We start from the raw sequence: 27,051 nt of genomic DNA on the forward strand, positions 1-27,051 counted from the left end.
CTCCCATTGTGTGACCTTACTATTTCAAATGTGGTAACTTTCAATATTTGAGGCCTTTGAGTAAACGTGTTAATGATCTCTTATTTGCATGAGCTTGAAAAAAGCAGAGGTATTTTAAATTACAGTTGAATTCCAGAGGGACCATAGTAAGAATGGGCTTAACTGCCTGGTGCGTACCTTGCATACCTGTCAGATATCTGGGGCAGGTACCTGAAAGGAGAGTATAATTGCAGGCTTTCTTATCTCTGTCTTCCTCTTTCATCAGCAGAATTTCTATCATTATGGGTCATTAGTTACACCATAAAAAGACTTCTTTATTTTTCAGATAATAGAAACTGAAGATCTCATCAGTCCAAAGTGATATTTGAGGGAAAGTTTAAAAATAAAAGTGAAGCAAGCCAAGTCTTTTCCATTCCTTTATAAAGAAAAACAAATATAAATTCATTTCTTCCTTGATTCATTCCGATAAACGTAAGGATATCTATTTCAGCTTGAACGCAAAGGTTGAAACAAGGAACAGGAGGGACTCATACACTAACAGGGAAGTTGGCTTGGTTGTGCACGTGTGTGTACGCGTGTGTGTGTAATAGCCAGGAACACGACTGCTCCTTTCTTGAGGACCTCCTAATGAAAGCCACCACCAGCCTAAACAGAAGTGGCAACATGAACATCTTTGTGTATGTCAAACCAGCAGTAAAGAGACATTTCAGAGTTTTCTCAGGTATCCAACAGCCTCTTTTGTTTCCAGTTGTGTTGTTTCCAAAGCTTTTGACAGAAAAGCTGTTGGTTCTTTGAGACAATACTGAAAAAAGGAAAGATGGCTACTCTGTGAGCAAGATGCACAGACTCTTAATGTATTCCTGTGCATCTCATAGTATCAGGTATTCCCTTGCGTGACTGAGAGGTGTTGTAAGAGTGCAATTGCAAAGTCTTGGCTATCAGTATCTCTCTTGTAATTGCAGTGCACCTTGATAATGTACTTCAGGGTTTACAGAGAGACAACTTTCTGCTTTGCTTTGTGAGTTCTTAATGGAAAAAAGAGAAGCTTATATAGAAGCCTGGGGATATAATGGATTTAACACTAATTTTAAATTTTTCTTAAGAGGAGGAATACTGGAATAGAATGCACAATTATACCAGATTATCATAGTTTGGTGGCTAAGGCTTGCCTGTACCTCTGCCACCACTGTGACTGTGACGTATGCAAGCCTTTGCGAGCTAGCTTGAGTACCATGACTTGAGTAGCTGTTGCAGCACTCTTCAAGACTCAGTAAAGATGTGTAAAGTTAGCCTGTGTGGGTCTCCGTTTTACAACAGCCACATGCTAGCAATATGCAAAGAGGCTATTTAAAATTAGCACTTCAGCACAGTAGTATAGATTATCTTTGGTATAAATGTATCTTCTGCTGTCTCCACCAGACCTACTTAATTCCTCTTCATTTTTCCCAGCAACGAAGTTGAAATATTTAGCTGCTTGTTCGCTATTGAGGGAGTTAATACCTGATATTTCTGAATGAAACCAGACTGTTGTTCATTAGGATGGAATTGGGATTTCTGCCTAGTAAGAGAAGATAAAAATGCTGTTTTAGATTCTGCTATATGAGAATTTAAATTCTATGGATATTAGTTATATGTATTTTATGGATATTAGATATATTTATTTTAGATACAGCTTTCTAAGTACAAACTTCAAATCCTCATATCCTGTCTTGAAAGCTGAATTCCAATCTGAACTTGAAAATCTAGATTTGGATGACTTTGGAACATGAATAGGGAAGCTTGCAAAGCACTCTCCAGCTTTACAACTGAATTTCATCAGAGTTAGTCATGCTCCTTTTTTTTTCTGGACAAGAAATTTGCATACGTACTTAATGAATCAAGCATGGGAGGAACATTTGGCATGCTTGGTCATAGTGCGTACATAAACAGTAGGAAGTCAGGCTCCAAAATGTTACAGTTTGCTTTAAATTGAAAGCAGGTAATAACCATAAAGGTTTCATAGCCTGAAAGTATATTTAATAGAAGTTTATTAACAAGTAAGAGATGTCACCTTTAAAATAAAACCTGTTCTTACATGCATATATGTTTAAGATCAGTGGCGTTGTCTTTCATTGCTTATAGCTATACAGCGTGCTCGTGATTTAACTGTAGGAGATGATTAGCCTTTAATCCTTGCCATGCCAATGCAGACTAAATTTAACAGAGGAGGAGGTGGGAGAGTTTGTTGGAGTAACTTTTCTCTCACACTTCATAAAGGTTGCTTAAAACTGCCCTAGAAGTGAAATTCATACATTTTTTTTTAAACTGCCCATGCAGTAAAAATTGTAGATTTATGTTGGCTGAATAATTCATCGTTCCCTGGTTGTAATCCTGTTGTGACTTTCCCACTGCAGATTAAAGTTCTCCAGACTTCTTTAGTGACAAGACATTCATCTAGATGAAATGGAAACAGAACTTTGAGACCAAAAAAGAAAAGATTTGGTGTGTGCAAGTATGAAAGGAAAGAGATGAGAAAGAGCAAAAAGGAGATAAGAATTGCAGTGTTGTGCAGCTGTATCAAATTAATTTCTGCTCTTTGTTAGGATGTCCAGGACTAGGAGTCTGCCCTCTCGTGATTCTCCCAGATAATGTTTTCAGCCCTTGTTTGGCTGACAGAAGATGACTGGAATGACAACTATTTAGTACGTCAGGGGAACGCCTTGGGTGAACTCTCTGTGGGAGCTTGTTGTAGTAATGTGTGCTAGTATAGGAGAACAGAGGCCATGAAACACGTGTAAAGTATGAGAGAGAACCCAATTAACAAAATCTTATCCGTATTAAAGACAAGATAGAGATTTCTTTAGCAGCTGCTCACTGGCAAAATTTAACAGAGCCAAATATTGGGAATGGAGAAGTCAGTATAGACCATCTAGAAGATGAAGAATCTGTGGGCCTTATTTGTGGTTAGGTTTCCGTTAGACAAGAGGGTCTTGAAGATTTGCTCTTTTAAATTGTTCCAAATCAAAAAATAGGAAACATTTTTGGTACCTCTGTAAAGCTGTGTTAGCATGTTAGAGGTTGAGCAAGGCCAGGCTGGACAGAGCTTTGGGTGACATGATCTAGTGTGAGGCGTCCCTGCCTGTGGCAGGGGATTGAAGCTAGATGATCTTAAGGTCCCTTCCAACCCAAACCATTCTATGATTTGCTGTGTGCATTGTATCTGCTATTGAAATGAAGCAGTGATCTACAAAAATCGCTTCCATAATTCTTTCATTGTGGAAACCTCATTTCACTTTCAAAATATTTTTACTATCTATTGTAAACATCATCATTTAAAATAATTTCTGTGTTTATTCTTGGATTTATTAGTCCCATCTTAAATTAATCCCATCTTAATGTATGATTTCTCTTTAGAGAAAAATGCCATTTCAAAATCCGAATATAGTTATACTCATTCTCTGTGATTATTTGATCTTCCTCAATCTCAATTTTTTTTTTTTTATTTCCTGGAATGCTTTAGTCTGATTTGGGGTAATTTTCCATTGTAAATGTTGATTTCAATGGTGCCCCCCAGACTTCAGGGCACATCTTCATTTTGAAAAGTTAATTTTGAAAAACTGACATAGAGTTCATTACGTATGGAGGGAAGGTAGAAAAGTTGAGTAAATTTTACTGTCTTATAAAGGCTGTTAATCTGTAATAATTACAGCTTTTCAGTCTGAATTTGATTCTTATTTACTGTACCAAAACCATAGAATTTTTATTTATTCATTTATTTCTAATTTCTGAGCCACTTTGCATAAATCATGCAGCACTGTGCTTCTGGTTGGAAGACTCTTTATGCTGGAGTTGAGACTATTTAATTTATCAACTGAGCAGCTGTGTTGCAATAAAACATCTTATTCTAACATTGAGAGACACGGAAATGCACTTTTTTGGGAATGACCGTTCCAGCTGTGATGGAAACAGAAGGTCAGTTTGCAAAAAAAAATTTAAATCATTTGTTGAAGGTTTTTTTCATTGTTTTTTTTTTTTTTTTCCCAACAGAAGTTGAAACAGAACTCATCTGTAATTTGACAGTTTTTTGGCTGGACACAAGCAATTTTCTTAATGCTCAGCAGTTCAGTACAGGAGAAAAAATAATAGTCTTGCCATTTCAGTATGCCTCAAAATATCAATAGCTACAACAGAGAAAAAGGAACTGATAAGTGTAGTATAATTAGTTAATCTGATTTGTCCTGTGACACAAGTATCTATTTTTTTGTAAAGTCTGTAAATCTAATGGGTGCCTGAGTAGCAAAAGGGTGTTTCAAAATAGATGTCAAATGCTGAAGTTCAAGAAGTTATAAGAAGACTTCTGCACATGGAAAACCTCCAGTCAGTGGGCAGAGCTGGCAGAGTTCATAAATGTCTGCAGGAGTGGTCACTGCTATGAATTCCACAGCTGTGAAGTTCTGGCCTCCCAATGCAGCACTGACTTCCAAACACCTGGAAATCACCATCATCATGGAATTATAGAATAGTTTGGGCTGGAAGGGACCTTAAAAATTATCTAGTTCCAACCCCCTGCCATGGGCTGAGACACCTACCACTATCCCAGGTTGCTCAAAGCCCCATCCTGCCTGGCCTTGAATGCTGCCAGGGATGGGGCAGCCACAACTTCTCTGGGCAAACAGTTCCCATACCTCACTGGAATGTATCAATTTGTTCATGCATGCTTTTTTGTTTGAATATTTTCCAGTTTGAGATTTTTCTGTAGCTCTGTAGGATGTCTGTAGCAGTATGTCACTGGGTTGTGGTCTGATGCTAACCCCTCTTGTCGGCATTAACATGATGTTATTCCCCATCAGCTTTTTGCTTTCTTGTGCATAGAAAACTGCACAGAAGTGTACAGCCCTCTTCATCTGCTTGTAACTGGGAGAACATATACTGCCATATTCTGGAACACCTAACTCCATATGTGAATATGTGACAGCATGTTCAGGCTGTGGTCACAAGTAACTGCTCCTTTGGACTACATTGCAAGGCAGAAAATTTTCTTTCTTTGTGATGCATTAACATCCAGTTGGAATGCTTAAATATGCATGAAATTAAATATGTATTTCTTCCAAGGCAGGATTTTATATGTATGTAAATAAATCTTTTCCAAGAAATGGTCCTTGGTTTGTCTTGTCAGAAAGGCCACAATTATTTTATGACAAATGGTACAAGTAAATGCAACCTAATTCTTTCTCGGTGACAAACCTACATGTCTACAATAATTCTCCTGCTGTTCAGTTAGAGTTGCAGTCTGGAGAGAGGGAACATCCTTAACTGGAAATGCTCATCAAGTGTCAGAGTGTTAGAAGAAATGTATTTATTAGTCAGCTTTCTTGGGTTGTATGTATTTAGCTTTAGTCTGATAGTCAGTAGGATGAGGAGTATATATTAGATACAGGTATTTACACACAAACACATGTGCATATACACTTGCTCACAAGTGAAGTCCAAGCCTTTACATGAAGAAATATTAATCCTCAGTCAGCTATTGGACATAAGATGTTTGCAGAAGACTTAACACAGCAAAAATTGACAATAGTTCATTTAATTTTCATGCTAAATCCAGATGCCATTGTGGCAAGAATGAAATACAGGGAAGTCTGAAATTCAAACTGCTGTTCCACTGGAGGCTGGAGGTCAGCAAACATTTTCACAAGACACAGTAGGATATTTGCTTTCATTTATCAGGTTTTGACGCCATTGATAAGTTACTAGTAAACAGAACCAAACTCTGTGGATGAAAACGTAATGAAAATTGTATTTTAACAGGTGCTCTTCAAATGTGTAACAGATTTGAATTAGTCCTATGAATTGGGGGATTTTTTTAAGAAAACCTGAGGAAACAGTTCAAGAGTTACATATTTCCAGCTGATCAAATATCATCACCAGATCATTAGCCTTTTAGGGATGCAGATATGGAAAATGGGCAGATGTGGTAGGAACCAGCATGAGAAAGAAATGCCAGCATCATGAAAAGAGATCTCAAACTCCCAAGTAGTCCTAGCATTCTCTGCCTTGGAGAAACACCTGCAGCAGTAGTGCTTTTAAACTAGTAGAAAGAAAAATGTCTTAATATTTCTGAAATTTTGTGTCAAAACATTTGTCTGACATCTATAGAAAATCTTTAATATGGTAAATACATGCATTTTGGTGGCTCTTGGAGTATGGTGTACCTTCTTTAAAAAGAAGAAACAGTAGAACATTTCAGTTACTGGACACAATGTAAAAAGCACTAATCTGCAGTGAGTAATATAAAGTTAGACCAGGTATCATCAGGAAATTTGCCATATGTGTAGTTTCCTGCTTTGGATTTAGAATCACAGAGTAGGTTTCTTTTCAAGTTCATCAAAAATAGCTCTAACCAGTCTTTCACAGACCATAGCCTGTATTTTCTTAAGGCTCATCTATATGCAGAGGTTCTGGTAGATTGACGTTTAATTTGTTTGCTCTAAATTACTTTGCATCCACATACAGGTCTTAAAAATCCTCTAGCGTAGGGTGTCCTGTTTTACGCTGCATCTAGCCTGTTAACTGGTGTAGCTGCCTTTTGCCTACCCTACTTGCTTTCTCCTTTTTCTGGACACTCGAAACACTACAGTTAAAAGTTTTCTGTCTCACTGCTAGATTAACTCTCCATGGACTTTGCTTCCTCCACAGCTTTACTGTGCTACAAGAAAAAAGTGGGGGCATTCCTAATTCCACAGCTCCCCTTGGGCACTGTCCTAATAAAAACCCACCACCTTGTCAGTGGACTGAATTGAAATGAGGTTGGTTTATGCAGCTAGGTTGATAATACCTCACTAAGGCAAAAAATATGTGGTTTTGTGGGGTTTGCTTTTGTTGTTTATAGCCTGATTTACCACAGCAAAAGAAGAAGAAAGCGGTATAAACCCCTACACAACTTCTCCACCTAGATGAGAGTACTTTTTCTAACCAGCTGTGTGTTCTATGCAGTGAAGTTAGCTAAAGCCAGCTAATTAGTTCATAGCTACCAGCTGGCGCTCATTGAGATCTAACCCCAGGTGACCACAAGCAGTGCAAGGGAGCATGATACTGGGGTTTTAGCAGTTGGAGCTTCTCTCCGTGGCTGCAGCACACAGCTCTGCTTTGCTCTGAGGTAAAAAATGCAGTCATTTGTTCCAGCTGGATGACGGAAATTACAAAAGTGGGTTTTGCTTCTCACCAAGGTAGCTTGATCGTAGCTCATCTGCTAAATAGCAAGTTGCTTAGTGGAAGTAACCAGGATGTGGGTTCAAGGTGTCAAAGCTGATCTAAAAGCGTCTACTTCCCCTCATTGTTGCTCTGATCTTGTCTTCTTCCTGCCCTGACACTTCACTGGCAGTCAGGAGTTCCTTCAGGAAGCTAAACTGGCAGAAGGTTTTTTTTATCAGCTGGTATTTACAGGTCTGAGCCAGTGGGAGTGGATGAGAGGGGCTGTGGGGCAGGGCCCGCTGCTGAGCTGGGTTTCAATTGAAACGCTGTAGTTTCAGGTACTTGTTTTGTGAGGGTGAATGTGATGTCAAGAACCTGTTTTTTCTTGCAAGGGCGGGGCCTCAGGATAGGCTTCTTGGGTCAATCTTCAAGTATTTCTGTGACTCATTCTCTGCTGTTTCCTACACCCCGCCCATCTTTCTGTGTGTTTCTTACACCTGTGTCAGAAATATGTTTTCTGTTCTTTCTCAAACGTTTCCCTTCCTCCGAAGGTTTCCTTTGCTCCTCCAGCTTTGATGTCACAAGTATTCAGTGTTGACCTCTTGCTGTATTCTTTTTCTTTTTTCTTTGTATGTCTGGTTTTGGACATTAAACTGCTTGTGGGTTTGGGTCAGTCTGGGAAGCCTTGGGGGAAGTAACTGATTCTTCCGAAATGTCGCAGAGGTGTGGGAGACAAGCGATGCTGCTGTTCTGTGTGGTTTGTTTTTTAAACTACAGCAGTAGAAGCCAACCATAGTTCATGCCTTGCAAAAGGGTATGTTCCGTGGGAAGAAGGCAGGAGAGGTGATTAAGGTGGTGTTTGAGTGCATGGGTTTGTGTGTGTATCCATTGTGCTGGGGTACAATGAATTGCTTGTCTCTGATATGATAAACTGTTACTGTAGATTTAAAAGTGCTTTATAACATGCAAGGCATAGTAGAGACAGAACAAATCTCCCCAAAGGCTATATTAATATTCATTACAGAGCTAACAGCATTACAACGCTCCAAAACAGGCATAATATATAGAGAAGAAACTTTGTGGGGGTTGAATCTAAGGACTCTCTGATCTAAAAGTAGCTGCTGCACTTTTAGAGCTGAAGAATCTTGGCAGCAGGAGTAACAGCACTTCTCTCCTTCCAGCCATTAGAAGGCAAGTAAAATATAGCATTGCAAAGCCTTTATATTTTGAGCTCCATGAATTCAGTTTGAAAAGATACATGTGTCTCCTGGCACTGACTTTAAGCAACCTGTCACAAAGCCTGTATAAACTCAAGTGATGTGCCATAACCTGGCAGTTCTGGGGTCTTTTAAAACTGCCTTGCAGAATGTCTTCTCGATGAAATACCTCCCTCGATGTGTGCGTGTCTCCTGTGTGAAATTAAATCTTCTGTGTTGAAACAACTGCTCTGATCGAAAGAAAGCTGTTCGCTGTTTGTGCATCTTTGAATTTGCACAGAATTCTTAATGTTAACAAATGCTTTAGCATTGGTCTTGCACAGTAAGCAGTAGCCTTTTACAGACAGAAGGAGGCTAAAATGGAGTAACATGTTCCTAGAAAAACTGTGTCACTGAAAGAGAAAAGGGTCTAACTCCCTAGCAGTATTTGGAATAGGAGTTCCTAGGGATAAATGAGATCCATGCAGCAGAGGATGAGGGATCTTAGGTGCTGTTTCTGCTGTGCCAGGCCATTATGTATTTGGTTCATCTCTAAAGCAAGGTGATGGTGATAAACTCCCCAAAAAATCAACAGACAAAATCCGTGTCATATTATTCCTTCATTTTTACATGATCTAGTTGTAAAATACATAGTATCTCCTAGGTATATAGGTATTACTCCTGTATTTGCTTACTTGCATGTGATATTGCTATAAATTTAGTTCAGAGTTGAAGCTAGAGCTGAGGTTCTGTCTTCATTTGAGCCAATACTTAACATACCAATAAATTTTAGTCTTACTGAAATGATGTATTACTACGTTTTGTTCTCTTGGCCTCATTGATCAGGTTTCACAGAATGTTGGTATTTTGGTGTATTTTAATTTTGCAATTGAAAATGTGTGGCATTCCAAATGGGCTTTCATGCATCTTGACCTGTTTGGCATCATCTCATCCATATTTATTAATTTTTAATTCCTTTAATGTAAAAGCAGGCATTCCATTTGACGTTTTCTTTGTGTTGTCTCTTCCGAACAGAGAAAAATTAGGAAAGTCGGAGATTATCTAATAATAGCTGTAAAGTTTATAAATAAGGCCTTAATCACTGCATTTTCTTGTAGTAATAAAGATGGGTTAATTAGTTTTACTACTCTGTGGCAAAAGGAACTGAGTGCTAGGTGGCAATCAGCTCTGATCTGATGAGTCTCGGACCTGAGGGAATAAAGCTATTCAGTGACTGGGTTGAGGTTTGCTTATTTCTAAAGTGAGTAATTGTCTATGCTGGGTCTTTGTAAAGTGTATTTTTGTCTAAGTGTGGTGATTTGGTCTCTGTGTTCAGTGGAATCAGTCTGAGTTACATGGATCAGCTGACAATAATTTAGTAACTGATATTGAAGATTCCTTACTGCTTCCAATCTATGACTAAAATCAGGCAGAGCAAAATAAAAGGGAAATAACTCAATTTTTTTGAATAATAATAATAAGACAGCCAATGCAGTCAAGATCATTCTGCATAAAAATTATATGATACCTCCATGGAGAAGATACAGGCTGTTCTTACTTTGTGCTTTAATAATGTGTTTAAATAGAAGTTAATAAAAGTTCACAAGCTGGCTGAAGAGGAGCCAAATTACTTTTAAAATACTATTTGCTGTAGTGTGAGATGAGTGCCAGAGGAAGGTTCAAATTGCAGAGGTCATTAGGATAGGAGAAGTTTCTCTGTGTTGTTGATGGCCTCAGATTGTTGTTAGCGGTAGTTGCAGCATTCCAGAGCAACAGTGTTTGGTTCAAGATTAGGGTTTGTGTATCTGTAAAAGTGCTTGCCTGCTTTGCAGTATCAGATCAAAAATCCAGCCAGGAAAATAAATGCTTCGCATATAGCAAGTTCACTTGAAAATTATCATGGGTTACGTAAATTATATTGTTTTAAGTATTTCCTCCATGTATCTTAAGAGAAGTGTGATTGTTAATCTTGCCAGACACAGCAAAAGTGTATGATGAAAAGTTTTTAACACTTCAGCAGATGGATTTCTTAGCATGCTATTTTATTCCCACTTCAGAGCACAGAATTTGCTGGGTTTGTCTGCCTCACCTGCAGTCCAAAATGTCTTGTTAGGATGGTACTGTCACTTAATTTTAAACCAGTGATGACACTGATGCATCAAGTTTTAGAGGCTAAAGATTTTTCTCCAGAATACATTGTGCTATCTACATTGTAAATATTTAGCTCAGGGATCATGCTAGGTCCAGCACAAATCACCTCCAGTCCACAAATAACAGGTGCTAGTGTAACTTTGAAAGGGAGAAAAGTTGTTTCTTGTATTTGTGAAACTAGAGGTGAATGTCTCTTCCAACTTCGTTTAAAAGAACTTTAAGACAGACCTGCCTGCAACAAAGCATACATAGCAGTATCACTTTATTACCACTTAATTCGTAGTAGGACTTGTAGAAATAGCAGTGAACACAATAAAAATTATTTTATACTTCAATCTGTTGAGTACCGAACAAAAAAGAGGTGTCTTTGTGTTAAGTGTATGTTGAATGACATTAGGCAGTCAGCCTGTTAGTGACTGAGAAATAGATAAACAACTTAATAAGAATCACTTTTGCCCTGAAAATGGCTTCAGATTACAAATTTCAGGGCTGAAAATTCTATGTACTTTACAGTTATAAGGGCTCAAAGAGAGATTTTAAATTAGAGTTGCTGTTTTCTTAGAATTCATTCAACCTGATATGAAGTCAAGATTTTGGAGAGGTTAAGTTAACAAATAATGAACCTCTGATCTTGCAATCGATTCCCTGGAAAATCAGTTAAACTCTCAAATTACACCATTCTAGAAAGAATAGCATGGTTTTATTATCATAGTTTTATAAGTTTTCTTTCTAGAGCGTAAAGAAACTAATTTCCCCTCTCCCCCCCATAAACCTTATGTGAATATAATCTTGCTTTAAACAGGTTGCTTGTCAATAAGCATTATAATAAATTGTAAGCATGTTGTTTTCTAAAGAATCTGGAGAGTGAGGGATTAAACCACATTGCTAGAACACCCGTAATGAGAGACTGTAGGCATAGGAACTGAGTTACACTTAGCAAAACTGTTTTAATGCTTTCCAAAAAACCCTGAGTGCTATAAATGTATACAAAAATTTCAACAGAGAAGAAACTTTCTAGTACTGTATCAAATGTACATCCATTTGCTGCTGTAGAATGGGTGGAGCATGCTGTCCTCTGGAAGAGGCTGAAGTTCTAAGAATCATAGAATAGTTAGGGTTGAAAAGGATCTTAAGATCATGTATTTCCAACACCCTGTCATGGCCAGGAATGCCTCACACTGGAACATGTTGCTCAAGGCTCTCTCCATTCTGTCCTTGAACACTGCCAGGGATGGAGTATTTACCACTTCTTTGGTCAACCTGTTCCAGTACCGCAGCACCTTCACAGTAAAGAACTTCTTCCTTATATCTTACCTGAACATCCCCTGTTTATACCCATTACTCCTTGTTCTATCGCTACAGTCCCTGATGAAGAGTTCCTCTCTGGCATCCCTATAGGCCTCCTTCAGATACTGGAAGGCTGCTATGAGGTCTCCAGGCAGCCTTCTCTTCTCCAGGCTGAACAGCCCCAACTTTCTCAGCCTGTCTTCAGAATTTAAATGCTGATGTATTGTGACAGCCTGATGGGTTTTCTTGGTCTCCTTAGAGCTACGATGCTGCCATGCTGGGGAACGGCTTAAAACAAAGCCTTGACCTAATAGATGGGAGTTCATTGTTCTGGTGGAACTAAGTCAAACTTGAGTGTTGCCCTTGCAAGCTTAGTTTGTCCTATCCCAACAACACCTAAAATAGTTCTGTGACACATCTGCCTTGTTACAGCAGGTGTGTGTGTGCCAGGTAGGTAAATGCCAGCAGTTACTAGCCTCAACATGCAAGGAAAACCAAGTAAATTTTCATTTAGCTTTTCCTCATCATTGTTGCCCTTCCTGTAGCCTGGTTTCGGTGCAGTAGGGCTTATAGCAAAACCATTAAATTCTCAGTTATGTTTTTACGCAAGTTCTGCAAATTATCTTGACAGCATCCTTCTTCCTAAAACTTCATCTCTCTGATCTTCTTTGTAGCTGTCTCTGACCTCATGACAAACTGATACAGTGTTTGGACCTCAGGGTGCTTTTATGTCTCCTCTGTTCCTGGGTCTGGGTTGTTGTGGGTTTTTGGTTTGGTTTGGGGTTGTTTTTTTTTACTTAGTCTTACTCTCCCCATGTCCTGGGAGGAGAGTCCCTGGGAGCTGTCCTCTCAGCCCTTCTTTATCTGCTTCTACAGCTAAAGGTAAAATGTTCAAACTTCACCCTGTGTTCTCTCTGAACTAAGATGTCAGTGTTCTTGGCCAAGTCCTGATCATCTGTCACTGTTACTATTAAATTTCCCTGACTGATGGTCTCTCTCTCTCTCTCTCTCTATATATATACATATATGAGGGCTGAATTTTGCAACACTTTGACACATGCTCTTCAATTTCCTTGCAAAAGGTTTTGTCTTACTTTTGTTTTTTCCTGTTGTGGTGTTTCCCAGCCAGTTAATAGGTATGAATGCCTGCTTCAAAGTAAATGGCGAGGCACTTTCTCCAGTCCATTCCCAGTCATTAATACGGTCTTGGCTCCATTGTTTTTTCCAGGCATGTTGTTAATACTGAGTTCTCCTACTGTCTGATTGAGCTCTTAGGACTGTCAGTCTTGGTTCTATGGTTACATCAGCTCGTGTCTTGTTCGTGGTACTCTCCTGCTTGGCTTTTCTTGCTGCGAAAGAGTCCTGAAGTCCCATTGCCTTTGTTCTTACCTCTGTGTAGGATTTCTACACAAATTGCACGGATCTGGGAGGAGGTTTTTCTGGTTTTATTCAAGTGAATTGTGGTATGTAAGTTATAGGATGAGTGTGCAGTCTTACAGAGGAGCTCAATGCTGTTTACAGAACAGGGACTGGTATAGAAATAGGTACTAACAGTAATATAATATTTTATTAAAAGCCACTACAAAACTTAATCAAATATTTTGTGGGTTTTGTCAGCTTTTCACATTGTCTGCTCACTGTTGTAGCAGCATCTGACTGTGCTTGTTGAGTCCTGATTTATTCCTTTGCTGCAAAGGTAATTATTCATTGCCTGGCTAGATTTATTGTACTAGTTTATCACTTAGTACTACAAATGTGAAACACAGTTTGGGGACAGGGGTAAAAAGTGTAGTTGAATTTGTTTTATGTGATGCCAAATGAATAAATTCCTTGTTTTGCAGCTCTTTGTAAAGTTTCCTGCCTATAGGCAGTCTAGTTATACTGTGCATCCAGTTGTTTCAGATTCAACAGTTCTTACATGGCAAGAGAGTTAGGAATTTTCTTACACTGCTTTGACACCTTATAGAATCACAGAATAGTTCCACAGCTTCTCTGGGCAACCTGTACCAGTGCCTCACCACCCTCACAGGAAAGAACTTCTTTCTAATATGTCATCTAAATCTTATCCTCTTTTAGTTTAAAGCCATTCCCACTTGTCCAATCCCTACATGTCCTGTACTGGAAAGCTGCTCTAAGGTCTCCCTGGAGGTGCTTCAGCCCCCTAAGCACCTTTGTGGCCTTCTCTGAACTCGCACCAGTGGGTCCATGTCCTTCTTACGTTGGGGGCCAGGTAGGGCCTCACAAGAGCTGAGTAGAGGGGGAGAATTTCCTCCCTTGATCTGCCTTGTGGATCTAATTAGACTACCTGGATAGGTAGTCTAAATCAGCTCTGTCTATTTTGATGGAGTTCTATGCCCAGTCAGTAGAACAAACCTCTGTCTTTGTGGAAAGCACAAGTACTGGCCCAGTAGAAAGCAGTTGTGCTTGAGTACAGTGAGTAAAAGAAAAGAAGGCAAAGAACAACAATGCATTATATGTGCAAAACAGAAAAATATCAAAAATCTCAAATCTGCCTGCCTTGCATGGTATCTTCATAGAAGGGAGTTGTTTTGGGGAGAGTTTTGCTCTGTTCACCTCCTTATTCTGTTGCTGGAATGTCAGCCAACTTGAGGCAGACTTGGCTGTTTTGACAAAAGAGCCTTTTATTTAATTATTAGTATTCAGAAATGGGCGTTGGTTGTTAGAGACCTTCTGTAAAAACTGTTTTTTACCTAGGTATTTAGAGAGGATGGGAGTAAATTCATCTTAGTGTCACTTTTTGTTTGCAGAGTAACTTGGTCCAGTGGAATGTTTTAATTACATCCCCATATAATCTAATGCCATCTGGTGATGTTTGAGGAGAGGTAAGGTAATATAGTGACACATTTGCAGTGTTTTAGAACTGGGAGAAAAATAAATATTTAACTATTCAGCCAGTGCCAGACAGCCGTAGTGAATTTCCCACACCTGAGCCGAACCTTGCTACTCCATCAGATCTGTATGTCTCCCTCTTGCAGATCTTTACGGGAATCAGCATCTCTCACAATCCCATCTAGCATCTACCAGTACTTTTGCTGATGTTTGATCATTATAATTCAGAAACAGTCTAATACAAGCCCAATGAATTCACTAAATTAGACTCTAATCATTTCAAGACAGATGGTGTCCTGGGTTCAGCAGTAGCAGTTATTTTTTCTCCTTCTGCTGGTGCAGCACTGTGTTTTGACTTTTGGCCTGGGAACAGAGCTGATAACACAAATGTTTTAGTCTCACCAAGGACTTTCTGAGTCTCATGCTCTGCCAGGGAGGAGGGGAAGCTGGGAGGAAGCAGGGACAGGACACCTGACCCAAACTGACCAAAGAGGTATTCCATACCACAGCACATCACGCCCAGGATGCAACTGAGAGTTACCCGGAAGGGCTAGGACTGAAGGGTTGGACGAGGTATCACTTGGTGCTCGGTCAGGTGGGGTTGGGTGAGTTATCAGTCTGCTGGTGGTGAGGTGTTGCATTCTCTTCCCTTGTTATTTCCTTTATCATTATTAATATTGGTGATAGTAGTAGTGATTTGTGTTACGCCTTAGTTACTGAATTGTTCTTATCTCAACCCATGGGAGTTGCATTCTTTTCGATTCTCCTCTCTGTCCCTCCAGGAGTAGGGGGAGGGCAAGAAGGGGGGGAGTGAGAGAGTGACTGCATGATTTATGGATGACTTTTGTTTAAACCACGACAGATGGGCACAAATTAGATATCATAGGGTTGAGGATTTATCTGGCTAAATGGTTAATGATAGAAAATATTTAAAGCTAGCTCTCCTGTAGGCAGTAAAATATGAGGAGTAGAAAACTGCCAAGTGACATTTAATTGTGAGTGGCTTCAGGATATGAAGAGTGAACACTTTGGGGCTTATGTGTTGAAATAAAGCTACATAATAAGTACGAGACTTTATTCCCAGTCTGGGAATGGATCCTTTCATGGCTTTCCACTTGGATGTGGGTCTTTTTAATTTAGAGAATATAAAATCATCTGCCTGTGATGTAGGCAGTTCCCTAGGAACTACTAGAAATTTGAAATAAATGATCACAGGACCCCGTTGTTCTCCACAATTGTATCAATTTCAGCTTTCCTTTCTTCACAAGGTCTACCTTGTGAGTATGAAACATTGTGTTGTATTCTTGTCTCTCAAAGCTGAAAACGACGTGGTTATAGTTGGATAGCTTCTGAAGGGCGTTGGTGTCTCTCTTTGCTGTTTCCTGTTGATTAATGAAAATTTGCATTTCCCCCGACATGCTTGTACCTGCTGAAATGTTATGTTGGTTTTGTATTTACATATCGACTAGTTTCTTCTCTTGCTATCAAACTGAAGGAATTAACTGTCTGGGAATAAATATTTCCTGATAACATTAATATTAAATATAATTAAGTAGTATGTACTATTGAAACTTTTTTCTTGTAATCTTACAAATTAATAGCAAACACTACTGCCTTCTTCATGTCTTTGCTTTTTCTGTTGAACAGTCTCTGGCTGTTGAGAATATGGTAAAACTGCAAAAAAATGGGCAGTCTGGCAAAATCCTTCTCTTAAAGGCTTCCTGGACCTGGGAACATAACTTTGAGTTGATAACAGGCTCAAAAATAAATCACATTGTAGGAATGCATCAAACGCAGTATTAGGATAAAAGTCTGTGTATATACAGTGAATCTAATGTAAGGCTGCATGCAGCCTTGCCTAATAGATTTCTCTTGTAATTATGTTTCTTGCCACTGATTTTGAGAGGTTTAGTAGTTCAACCTCTTCAATATGTTTAAAGTTCCAAAATGTTACTGCCAGCTCCTCTTAGGGGGGTCTGAAATGATCTCAAGTGTTTTTTAACCTGCCTTGTGAAGGCAAGAAAGCTTTTAATGTGTTCCTTCGAAGCTGAGTGTAGTGTAAGGCTGACCTCATGCAGGTCAGTGAGCTGAGCCTGGAAACCTGGGGCAACGTCTCTTAACTTCTGTCCTCAGTGGCTTTTACAGCTACATCACTATTCCTGCTTTTGTTTGCCTTGATCCTAAAACATTTACTGTGATAATTAAACAGCAAAGGTTGTGTTTGTTCAGGACTATGTTACATGTAAGAGAAGCACACAAAATAATTCTTCAGAATGAAGAACTGGATATTTTAGAAAATAAACTAAGATCATGTTACATGGGGTATGCTGCCGCATTAAATCCACTCTTACATTAACTTTACAAGCCTGTAACTAGTGCCTTTATTGTGTACACCAGAGAGGCAGATTGGCACAGTAATTATATCACTAGCCAGCCTCTTCTCCATTACAGAGCTCCTGTGTGACCTAGGGTAATTATTTAACTTTTGTGTGCTTCATTTCCCCATCTGTGAAGTGAGGGAGAAAAACTCTTCCTAGTGTTACAGTTGTTTGAATACAAATACACCAAACATGAGGCCTGTAGATACTACAGTCTAGGTTAAAATAAGGGTACTATTGATCGCAAAAATATGCGCCTTTTAAACAATTTTTTCAATTAATAACCCAAAATAAAGATTGTTTTTATGTAGGTTACTGTACTATTGGTCTCATTAAAGTTCATTTCAGTATCAACTTGGAAGTCTGTTTACCTATGGGGCCACTTGGTTTTAAGCTGCTGAACTGGAACTGTATTGGTTTTTCTGTGAGAGCAATTGGAGTTATTTTTTCTTCAGTGGCTGGGAAAACCAATTCAGTGGCTGGAGGGAACCTCAGCTTCGAATCTGGCTTCTCTGCTTAGTTTGGTGTTAATACCTGTGTTGCCAGGTGGTTTGTAGTGTGGGTTACATGTGTTTCCACAAGTAAGTGGGAAGTGGTTTTAAAAGGTGAATTGGTGGTGTTAGCTAGAGACAAATGTTATCAAGTTGTTATCAAGTGACAAATGAGAATATAATCAATTTTCTGCAGTGTTTTTTTTTTTGGGGGGGGGGTGTTTGTTTGTTGTTTGTTTTGCTGGAAGTAATATTTGTTAACTGATGCAAAGGAAATATGTTCCACTGCAGGTATGATGAGCATAAAACTAGACTGTGGAACAGATAAACATCTAAAATATTTCGTCATTAATTTATACAGCTTACTGCTAGTCAATCCTGAATCAAGCTTTCTATCACTATGAGCCATAAGAGCCATCTTTAATCAGATGTAACAGCTTGTGATTAATTTTGTGACTCAAAACTTCTTTAAAGTTTATGTGAAAGCTTCAGGTAGGATTGCACTCCATCATCACTGTCCTACCAGCAAATTGATACTGACACACAAGTGTCCTGTGAGTGAATTCTTACCTCAAACTAGATATTGACTTTCTGCACCTGACTGTAATGAAGTATCACCCTTTAAAAATCCTTTTGAAACCTGGGGAAGTGTGAAATAGAAGTGAGGTGGGTGCAGGGATGATGCACCCTCTTCCCAGGGAGGGCCAGCAGCCTTGCGTGGGGTTCCCTACCACAGCGTGGAGGTTGACTGTCCTGTCACATTACCGTTGAAGCTGCACTCTCTCCCAAGTAGGTTTGGAATAAGCCTAATTAATTTATAGAAATAAGATTACCATGCAACCAAGTAGTTTTCATTACTTAAAATTTGGGTGGGTTTAATTTTTCTTGTTAGGGAATACATATAAATAAAAAAATTGTGTTAGTTTGCATTGCATGTGACTTTCTGCTTGAATCCAGAGCAGGCTAATCCGTGTTGCAAAGCAGCTCGTTTTACAATGGCTGTATGCACAATTTATTAGCAAGTGAAGGCCTACTTTCAGGCTAGGCACTTGCTAGCTTTCTCCCTGTGTGCCTTGTATTCATGTTGCAAAGCCCACACCAGTCGTGCATCTCTGGGCTGCCAGCACCCTGCTCTGCAGCCCTTTCCGCATCTATTCTGGGAAGAGCCATCTATGTCACTGTGCACTTGGGGGGTGGCCCAGCTGAGGTTTCTGTCATTTAAAAAGAGGAAAGTAGGCTGTGCTGCAAATCCCTGGGGCGTGGGTACTAGGAAGGTGTCAGCATAACCTCTGCAGGCTCTGAATTGGTATCCTGCAGGATCAGGAACTTGTCTTACACCATTTAGATTATGGGCAGTAGAGCCAAGAGGCCAGTAGGATTTGTTCAGACAGCACTTTTTGGGATACAGTATGCTTAACAATGCTTTACTGTATGCCCCTAAATGGTCTTTGCATACAATAGCAAGAAGAAAAATTGGAAAAACATTCTCATGTCTAAGAAATGTTACCTGTGTTCTGTTCTAGGATTTGAGATTTGCATTGGGCAGATTTGAAGAAGGTGTTTTTAGTCTTCTTGTCTTTCAGATTCAGAGGAACAAAATAGGCCTTTCCAGGGTTTGTAGGGAGTGGTAGTTGATAATTGCTACTGCCAGAGAATTTGACCAAACTAAAAAATACGGTTTCAGATTTCAAAGAGGTACTTTAAACCTACAGTATCACCTAAAGGATTTAAAATATGGCCATTTAAACTTATGTAGATTTGTATAGGAGAGGGGCAAGCCTTGTTATTGCTTTAAGTTTTGATTATGGTTTTCTGGAGTCCTGAATAGATCTAGGTCAGCAGAAACATTAGAAACTGAACCGATGTTGCAAAGATATTTTTTGAAAGCAAAGACAAAATATGCAGGATGGGTGAGTAAATATTTAAATTTTATTAGAAAAATGGCTGTCTCCTCTGTGGAGCAGAGGCAGCCAAGTGAGCAGAAGGAATTAGTCATGGTAGCTGGGTAACATCTTGAACTGTGGCATGCTATAATCTGTGGACATATATATGTGAACATGAAGGTCATTAACTAGGCAGTTTACAAGACTCCCAAATGTCCCATGGGCGGCTGTCTGTTTCAGAACTGTGACCTTATTCCTTCATCCGGAGGATACCCATCCTGGTCATATCCTGGTAGTTACCTGCCAAGGTAAAAAATAAATGCTGGAGCAACGTTGACTGTTTCTGCTGGAAATGGTAGAAGACATCTCACGACACGTCAAAATCTCAGCAGGAAAACCTACTGCAGTTCAACGTTCAGCTCTTTGAATTTCCATTTCTTCTTTTTGATAATTCTATAAGCTTTTTATATGTTATACTATGCATTAGCTCTTTGATATCATCTTTGATTGTGCACCTTGGTGTTCTTTGCAGTTAAATGTTTTTTTGGCATATATCAAGCATGCACTCAACCCCCTTTTAGCAGCACCTTTCTGCTCAGCTCATGCTAAGCAATTTTAAATGCTGTATTTGGTGCTGCATGTTGTGATCTGTGCCATGGTGTGAGTATTGCTCCCAGTGCTTGCTGCTTGCCTAACATCCCAGTCACTCCTCCACAGCCCAACCACTCCTGGTATTCCCAAATTCCTTGGTGCTATTGCTCACTTACAGTAATTACTTATATTGTGTTAGATTTTGATCGGTTTACTTTGGCGAGTAAATGGCTAATTATTTACTACAGAATTCTCTGCCACGAGTAACTGGATACCCTGTAAATCCTACTTAGTGTTTCAGAACAAGCTTCAACCTTTCTCTTTATACACTTTTATAACAAAACCACAGACAAGTGCAAGATACATTTTTCTGATATTGGTTATGCAGTGGGAAATATAATTATGGATTAAGAGTGTTTGATCTGTCTGTAATCCATCTCTGAATTTGTGTGTTTTTATTAGGGACTCAAAATTGATATTGAAGTGTTTTATTATAGGGCAAGAGAAAAGAAAATCGATGGCAGAATATATTAAAGTTATTTCTCCTCTACCATCACCACCAGGAATTAATTATCAGAGCTATTCCCTCAAGGAGATACAGGTCTTGTTTTAGAGCTGTTTCCTTGAAAAGCCCCAGATCCCAGATGTCCTTCTCCTCGGCATCATGTGCTTCCTCTCATTTCTGCAATTTATCTGAACCATATCCCAGTTAGTTGCATACATTTGATTTTATTGTTCTGTGGCCTGAAACAGATCTATTTATTTTTGGGAGGTCATCCTTTCAGCATCTTAATGGAAGTTCAGCAATTTAAGTGCAACATCTTGTAGAAAGGAGGGCAATTTTAGATTCGTGGGCTTTTTTTCTGTTGAGGAGTTTAAAATTTTTTAAAAGGGATAAAGCTTCAGAAAGTTGTTTGACGGGAACTGCTATGACTAACTTCCAGAAGCAGTTAAACTTACAGCTTTGGGGCCGCTTTAGTTACGTTCAGGGAGATAAACATGCAGTTTTCTCTTACTTCGTACAAGCAGTGTGATAAATATAGTCTGTTTTAATTTGCCTGCCTTAATGAACAGCATTTCAGTTTTTCATTTACAAATTGCTAGAGCATAGCGTGTTGAGTTGCTGGAATAATTGTGGTTTTCATAAGAAAAGAATAAATGAAAAGAGAATGGCTTTTTAAGATTTATTATGTAACGACTAAGGGAAGTAACATTTTTATAGTCCTTTTTGGTGCATTTACTATATACACGCTCACTCTTCTTAAATTTGTTGTGAATTGAATAATCTGACTGGTTAGTGCTCACAGACAGCTCGAATGCTTGGTAGTACATCAGCCTGAAGAGATGTCACTGCTTGTGACTTGGATATTGCTTTCTGAAATACAGATGCTCACTGAGTTTGGGTTTTTGTTCACCATACCTGAAGACAGATTCCCCGAGAACTCCTATGGTATACTTTTTCAGCTGCTTCAGTATAATGTCAAGTGTCTGTCCCATTGCTCGCACCAGGTTGGATGTGTTTGCCTTGAGGTTTGTTGCTTGGCACTGTTTGTAGAATGATATTCTTTGAGCCACGAAGTTCTGTTTTAAATGACAGTCTAATGGTTCCCCGTTTCCTCTCCCTTCCTCCTTTTTCTCCCTCCACCCCCCCTCCCCCCCCCATATGACTTCACATGTAAGGAAGCAATTAGGCCTTTAGGCAATTAGCTGTGAATTAAAGGATGACTCTTAAATTGCTTCTAAGTAACTGTGGGTTAAGTTAATCAAGATGAGAAATTCAGCAAGTAACAGCAGCGTTTCATAGTAAAAAGACTTTTGTGTCCATAGTGGTCAGCCTATGTAAGATGAAATCAGTCTTATTAGCACTGGCATATGTTTAAACCATCTCTCCAGCTTCATCAGCAGTAATTGCCAAGATCAATATTCAATTATTGCAAGTAAAACAAGTTCCAGATTAACTTGGTGAATCAAATAGGTGTCCAGGTTTATTTCTGTCCTGGTTAGATCAGTTTTTCAAGGACTTTTTGTCTTATCTTGTACTAAAACTATTTTGTGTTTATATGTCTAGAAAATTATATGGTCTACATCTGGAATATGTATTTACCTAGCTCTTTATTAGCCTCTTAAAAAAAATTGTTTGCCTATGCTGCTTTATGGGCAGATTGAAATACAAAAACGTTCTGGATGTTCTGTTTGAGACATCTAAACTACAAGAACACAGTGGACACAGATTTTAAAGATTTGTTTATTTTATTTTTATTCCAAATGAAGTTGTGAATGCTTTGTATCTTCACAGTTTAAGCTGTACTATCTCAAGCAAAATACAGATATCAAGAAATCATCAAAGTCTGCTTCCAAAAACTGAGGCTCGTGTCACACACCAGACATGTCACAGGGGACTGGTGAAGTCTGGAAGCGAAGGGAGGGTTGTGCCTTCTGGCTACAGGCATTAGGAAAGACTGGTTTGAGGGGCTGGAGATGCAGGTTGGGAAGCAGAGGGAGTCCCAGCTGTGGATGAGGAGCTGCAGTATGATTCTAATGGCCAGGTGTGGCAGAGGCTTTGGTGGGCCAGCATTGGACCCTGGAGCCCAGGGCAGAGGGCCCCTCCATGAGGCCTGGCTCTGAGTGCTGCAGGGGTTTGCATGACCCCTATACAGTGAATGGTGGCTGGGGACTGGATCTGCTGGGGAGGAGACTGATCGCTGGCAGGGTGGAGGGGATGCAGGGTCAGTGTGGGATGACCCAGGCTGATGGAAGCAGCTGCTACTGCTTTCTGATTTTCCTGAACCTCCTCTTTCTGTATTACACTGGTCTCAGCTGGCCTTGGCAGCTCAATCCTCCCATCCCTTATGAGCAGACTGATGATACAAGATTACCCTGTTCTCTGTTGACTTACAGTATAGTAATTGGCAGGTATAAAGATATCTGTGAGTTATGAATGGAAAACACCCCCTTGGTATTCTCCATGAATATGGATGTGTAAAGTATTGTAGAAACGAAAGCAAATTATCCTGAAAAATGGAGCACTGGCAACAGTGCTAATAAGGGGAAATTATACAGGCTTACCCTTTCTGAATAGAAGTGCCCTTAGCAATATCATTTGTCCAAATTGCAGGCTATGCGGTCTAAATTTTAAAAGGCACTTCAGGATTCCTAAACTGAGGAATTATTCATAGCATAATGTACATGTGAACTATTTTTAGAATGTACGGACTGGAGATTCTTCATTTTACATTTACTTGGGGATTTTAAAACAGGATTTTATAAAGCAGAGATAAGACTATTTTATAATGTGTAGTATGAAGTGGGTTCTCTCTTAAAATGTCTTGTCCACTCAGAGGAGGAGGAAGGTAGAAAATACTGTACCTTGCTGCTGATTTCACATCATATGGGTATTTTGTACATTATGGAAGAACAGAAGTACTGCCTTAGTCTGCTGAATTTTCTGCTTATTATAGGAAAGAAAGGCATAACTTTAAAAACCTTAATGAAAGAATACAAGCTCCATGGTGGTGTGGGGTAGTGAGTTTGTGGTATCGCTGCAGTGAAGTGATTGCCAGTAGATGTTCAAGTCAGATATACAGGTATCCATACTGACTTCATCCCATATTAAAAGCATAAACATCATGCTTGCAAATAGATACTTAACAGAACTGTGCCTTGAACATACTACCTGTATTTCCCCCTTAAAATCACACAGCACACATGACCACTGTAAATGCTTTTGGGGGGCATGAGGAGTATCTTTTGCTCATAGAGTAAGGTTGCTGGTGGTGAACAGGCTGTGCTGCAGATGTCAGTGCCCAGAGTTCGAATACTTAAGAGGTGCAGTCCCACCTTGCAAAACCACCCTTCAGAGAGCACTTTTTTTTTTTTCTTCCAGGAGAGAGGTTTCAGGCAAATTACAGTGTAGTTCCCCAGAACGCACTTGTCACCGAGCTGCTGTCCCCACACTCGGCAGCTTTGCACAAGCATCAAACCGGTTTTCATATCAGCCTTTAAATGCCACTGAGGAGAAACTCAAGTAAAGCTCAGAAAATATTCAGAGGAAAGGATTTGGTGGAAAAAATACTTCAAAGTGTTTACTGAGTTTGAAGTAGCTGCAGAGAAATCACATGACTGTTTATTCCATGCTTTGCTATTGACATTTATCCTGGAGGATCTGAGAAGGCAGAAAGGGAAAGTGCTTTGGTACTGGTCCATTAGTCTGGAGGTGAGGCAGAAGAATATGTGGAATCGTTTGCTGACCATGCAAGATTTATCTCTTTCAATAATAGAAATACATTTCTATTTTTGTGCTCTTGAGGGAAGCTTTTGTGTTAATGACTTTCACTGCAGTAAGAGCAGTAATATGGGTTCTGCTCAGCCTAATGACTGTACATATCCAGGTCTTCGGAGGGCAGGAGCAGAGGAAGAAAATGGCTGGCATCCTTCTTTCCAACACCAAATGCATGGCCAAATTTATGTCTGAGATCTAAGCTTGCTGTAGGGTTACAAATTCTACCTTGTACTGAGTTTGCAGAAGAATTTGGCTCTTGAAATAGCTTATAGTTGATTGCTAGGCTATCTGTTCTGGTCAAACATCACAGCTGAACTGTTTACTTGAAGACCATTTATGAGGATATATATAGATTAAACATTTTGCATATGCGCTGATGAGAACTGACTGCTAGATTAAAGCAGAAATTCCTCTTCTCTTTGTTAGCTCCAACATCCTGACAACAGTATTGAATGGGGTTCTTTCTTGAAACGGAGTGGGTGCCCTTTAAGTTTGTTTTGAGGGGAAGAACTATTTCTAGTTGCTATGTTCAATGTAGGTTTGTCATAAAGTTTCTTGCAGGTCATAAATATAAAATACACTTTGCATTCACAACTGAGTTGTAACTCTTTGGTGAAGACCAAAATATGGTACATTATTAAAGGTGCTTTCAGGAGGTGTACCCATAAAACAGAGTTACGACAAACTCCCATATCGTTCATGCGTGTTTTGCAGGAATATATGCCGTGTCAAGTTGACTGTGATGGAAGAGGTTTATTGTACTACACTGAATATACTAACATATAAGAATCTGTACAGCTGTGTTCCTAAGAGGGGTGGCTGGGAAACCACGGGTAGCAGAGCATTGCCCAAATTTAAAATTCACAAGAGTGCCTTAAAATTTTCTGACTTCACTAAAATTATTATATCCTCTTATTCCGGTCTTCTAATTATTATTTTAGTTTTCCTGCTTGTTCTGGATGGATGACTGCTGAGAGACTGCTATGCTACACATGTGTATATACATAAAAGTTGAGGTTTGACCTTCCTTTGAACGAACCCATCCTAGGCTTTTTTCCTTCTTACACCACTTGTTGTCCGCAGTGTCACAGCAAGGTAGGGTGGTGCTTATTCCTGATGTTTTCCCAGAAAGGGAAGGAATAAATCTGCTCTGAGCTGTTCTCTCTCCTGGTGCTCTCCTTTCCCCTTCTCTCTCATGCATACCCTTCCCTGCATCCATTGCCTGCCTCAGCGTTTCTTCTGGCTCCTGAGACAGGAAGGGAGCATCCCTTTATTGACTGTTTATTGCAGTTTGCAGTCTGAAATCCAGTGGAGCAGCTATGACAGTTTATATTCAGCAAAAATCTGCCCTTAGGTAAAATTAATAGTGTAATTTTATATTCATATTAGTCAGTCTGACAGCTTCCTCCTGGAAGGACATTTTCCCACTGAAATGGTAGCTGCTGATCAACACACTTCAGATAGGTAGGAGTAAATTATTTAGGTTTAAAGTTTGTAAAATATGGCTTAAAGTAGTGGCACTGTTTTTCTCTTGGCAAATCCTCAGCTCTGTGCTGTCAGCAATTACGGTGGTAGTTGTCACTAAAAACACATCTTGCTTGTCTACACAATAGTGACTAAGCGATACCAGTTTGAAACAGGTCTCTGCTGCTGAAATGCTTTTAATAACGGAAAAGCATCTGTAAGCCTACACATAGAAGGATGAAGGAAGCAGCAGGGAGCCTTTTGTTCTGCAGAAACGTGCATCTCCTGTTTTGGACCAAGTGTCATTTCAGCAGTATTTCTCTGAAACTTGGAGTTGTCTTCGTACTGATTCTTGGTATTCAGACTATTCAAAGACTTGGGTTTTTTTTTTTTGTTTTTTTTTTTTTTTTAAGTTGTTCAGCTTTTATACACACATATTTCATGCCTTACAGGTTCCTGTACTGCTTGTCCTAGTTGAAGAATAGCTGGATTGTGCTAAGGTACATAACATCACTCATTTTGCTTTGTATCATTTTTCCAGGTGGTACTTGTTTGTGCAGTGAAATGTTTGCTTTCCTTGTTAAATGGTGCTTCAAAGTGTTGCTTTGTCTCATGTAAGAGGATGTAGATGAAAGGAGCATACCATGGGGGGTGAGTTTTGTGATACCCTTCAATTTTGGTGGGTGATTTTGGTTGTAAAAGCTGAGCAGGGGTGGTAGAAAGCATGTCTCTGTGCAGTTTACCTTTATCCATTTGGGTAGTGTTGCATTTTGCCTAAGCAATCCATAATGTTTTCTATCCTGAGGCTTGAGATGGTGGACCCATATCAATAATCAGTGTGAAGCTCTGGACCAAGATTATGATCTAATTTGTATGCCTGTCTTGAACAGTGGGATAATAAAGCCCAGTGCCAGACTTGCACTGATAAAGAATTTCTTAAAACATATTGTATTAATGTGGGTTTATTGTGGATATGGTTTTGTATACACCAGGTTTGTCATTTCTATCTTGTGTGCCAGCTTCAGCAACTGTACTGCTGCAAAAACAAAATAATGATCTTAAATAATGTTGCGTGGTCTCTGTAAATGTTCTTGTGTAGTTTAAAGCCTATCAGTGTATAATGTTTCAGACCCATCGAAGGCGTGTACAGTGCCAACATAAATATTGATAGTATATACGTCATTGCAAAAAAATGGACAACCATGGCAAAGAAAATTGTCCTTTTCAAAGTGATTCTGGCACCAGTTAAGGATGAATGTTGTTCTTGGGTAACAAATCATGTCTTCTCTGTGCCATTTCCAGACTTCAGAT

At 39.4% G+C, this 27,051-nt stretch overlaps 1 protein-coding gene across 3 annotated transcripts in view; it reads left to right on the forward strand.

Annotated features, from left to right (window-relative positions):
- Window positions 1-27,051, forward strand: part of PPM1L (protein phosphatase, Mg2+/Mn2+ dependent 1L) — a 112,261-nt gene that overhangs the window by 17,494 nt on the left and 67,716 nt on the right. The window contains exon 1 of one of the 3 annotated variants that reach the window (XM_065674662.1): window positions 26,329-26,391. The exons of the other annotated variants lie outside the window; for them this stretch is intronic. The gene's annotated coding sequence lies outside the window, so the exon portion shown is untranslated. Of the gene's footprint in view, window positions 1-26,328; window positions 26,392-27,051 lie in introns of those variants that run through there. 3 annotated transcript variants of the gene reach the window in all.

Source organism: Lathamus discolor, chromosome 3 (assembly GCF_037157495.1).
Source record: "Lathamus discolor isolate bLatDis1 chromosome 3, bLatDis1.hap1, whole genome shotgun sequence".
Taxonomy (NCBI): domain Eukaryota; kingdom Metazoa; phylum Chordata; class Aves; order Psittaciformes; family Psittacidae; genus Lathamus; species Lathamus discolor.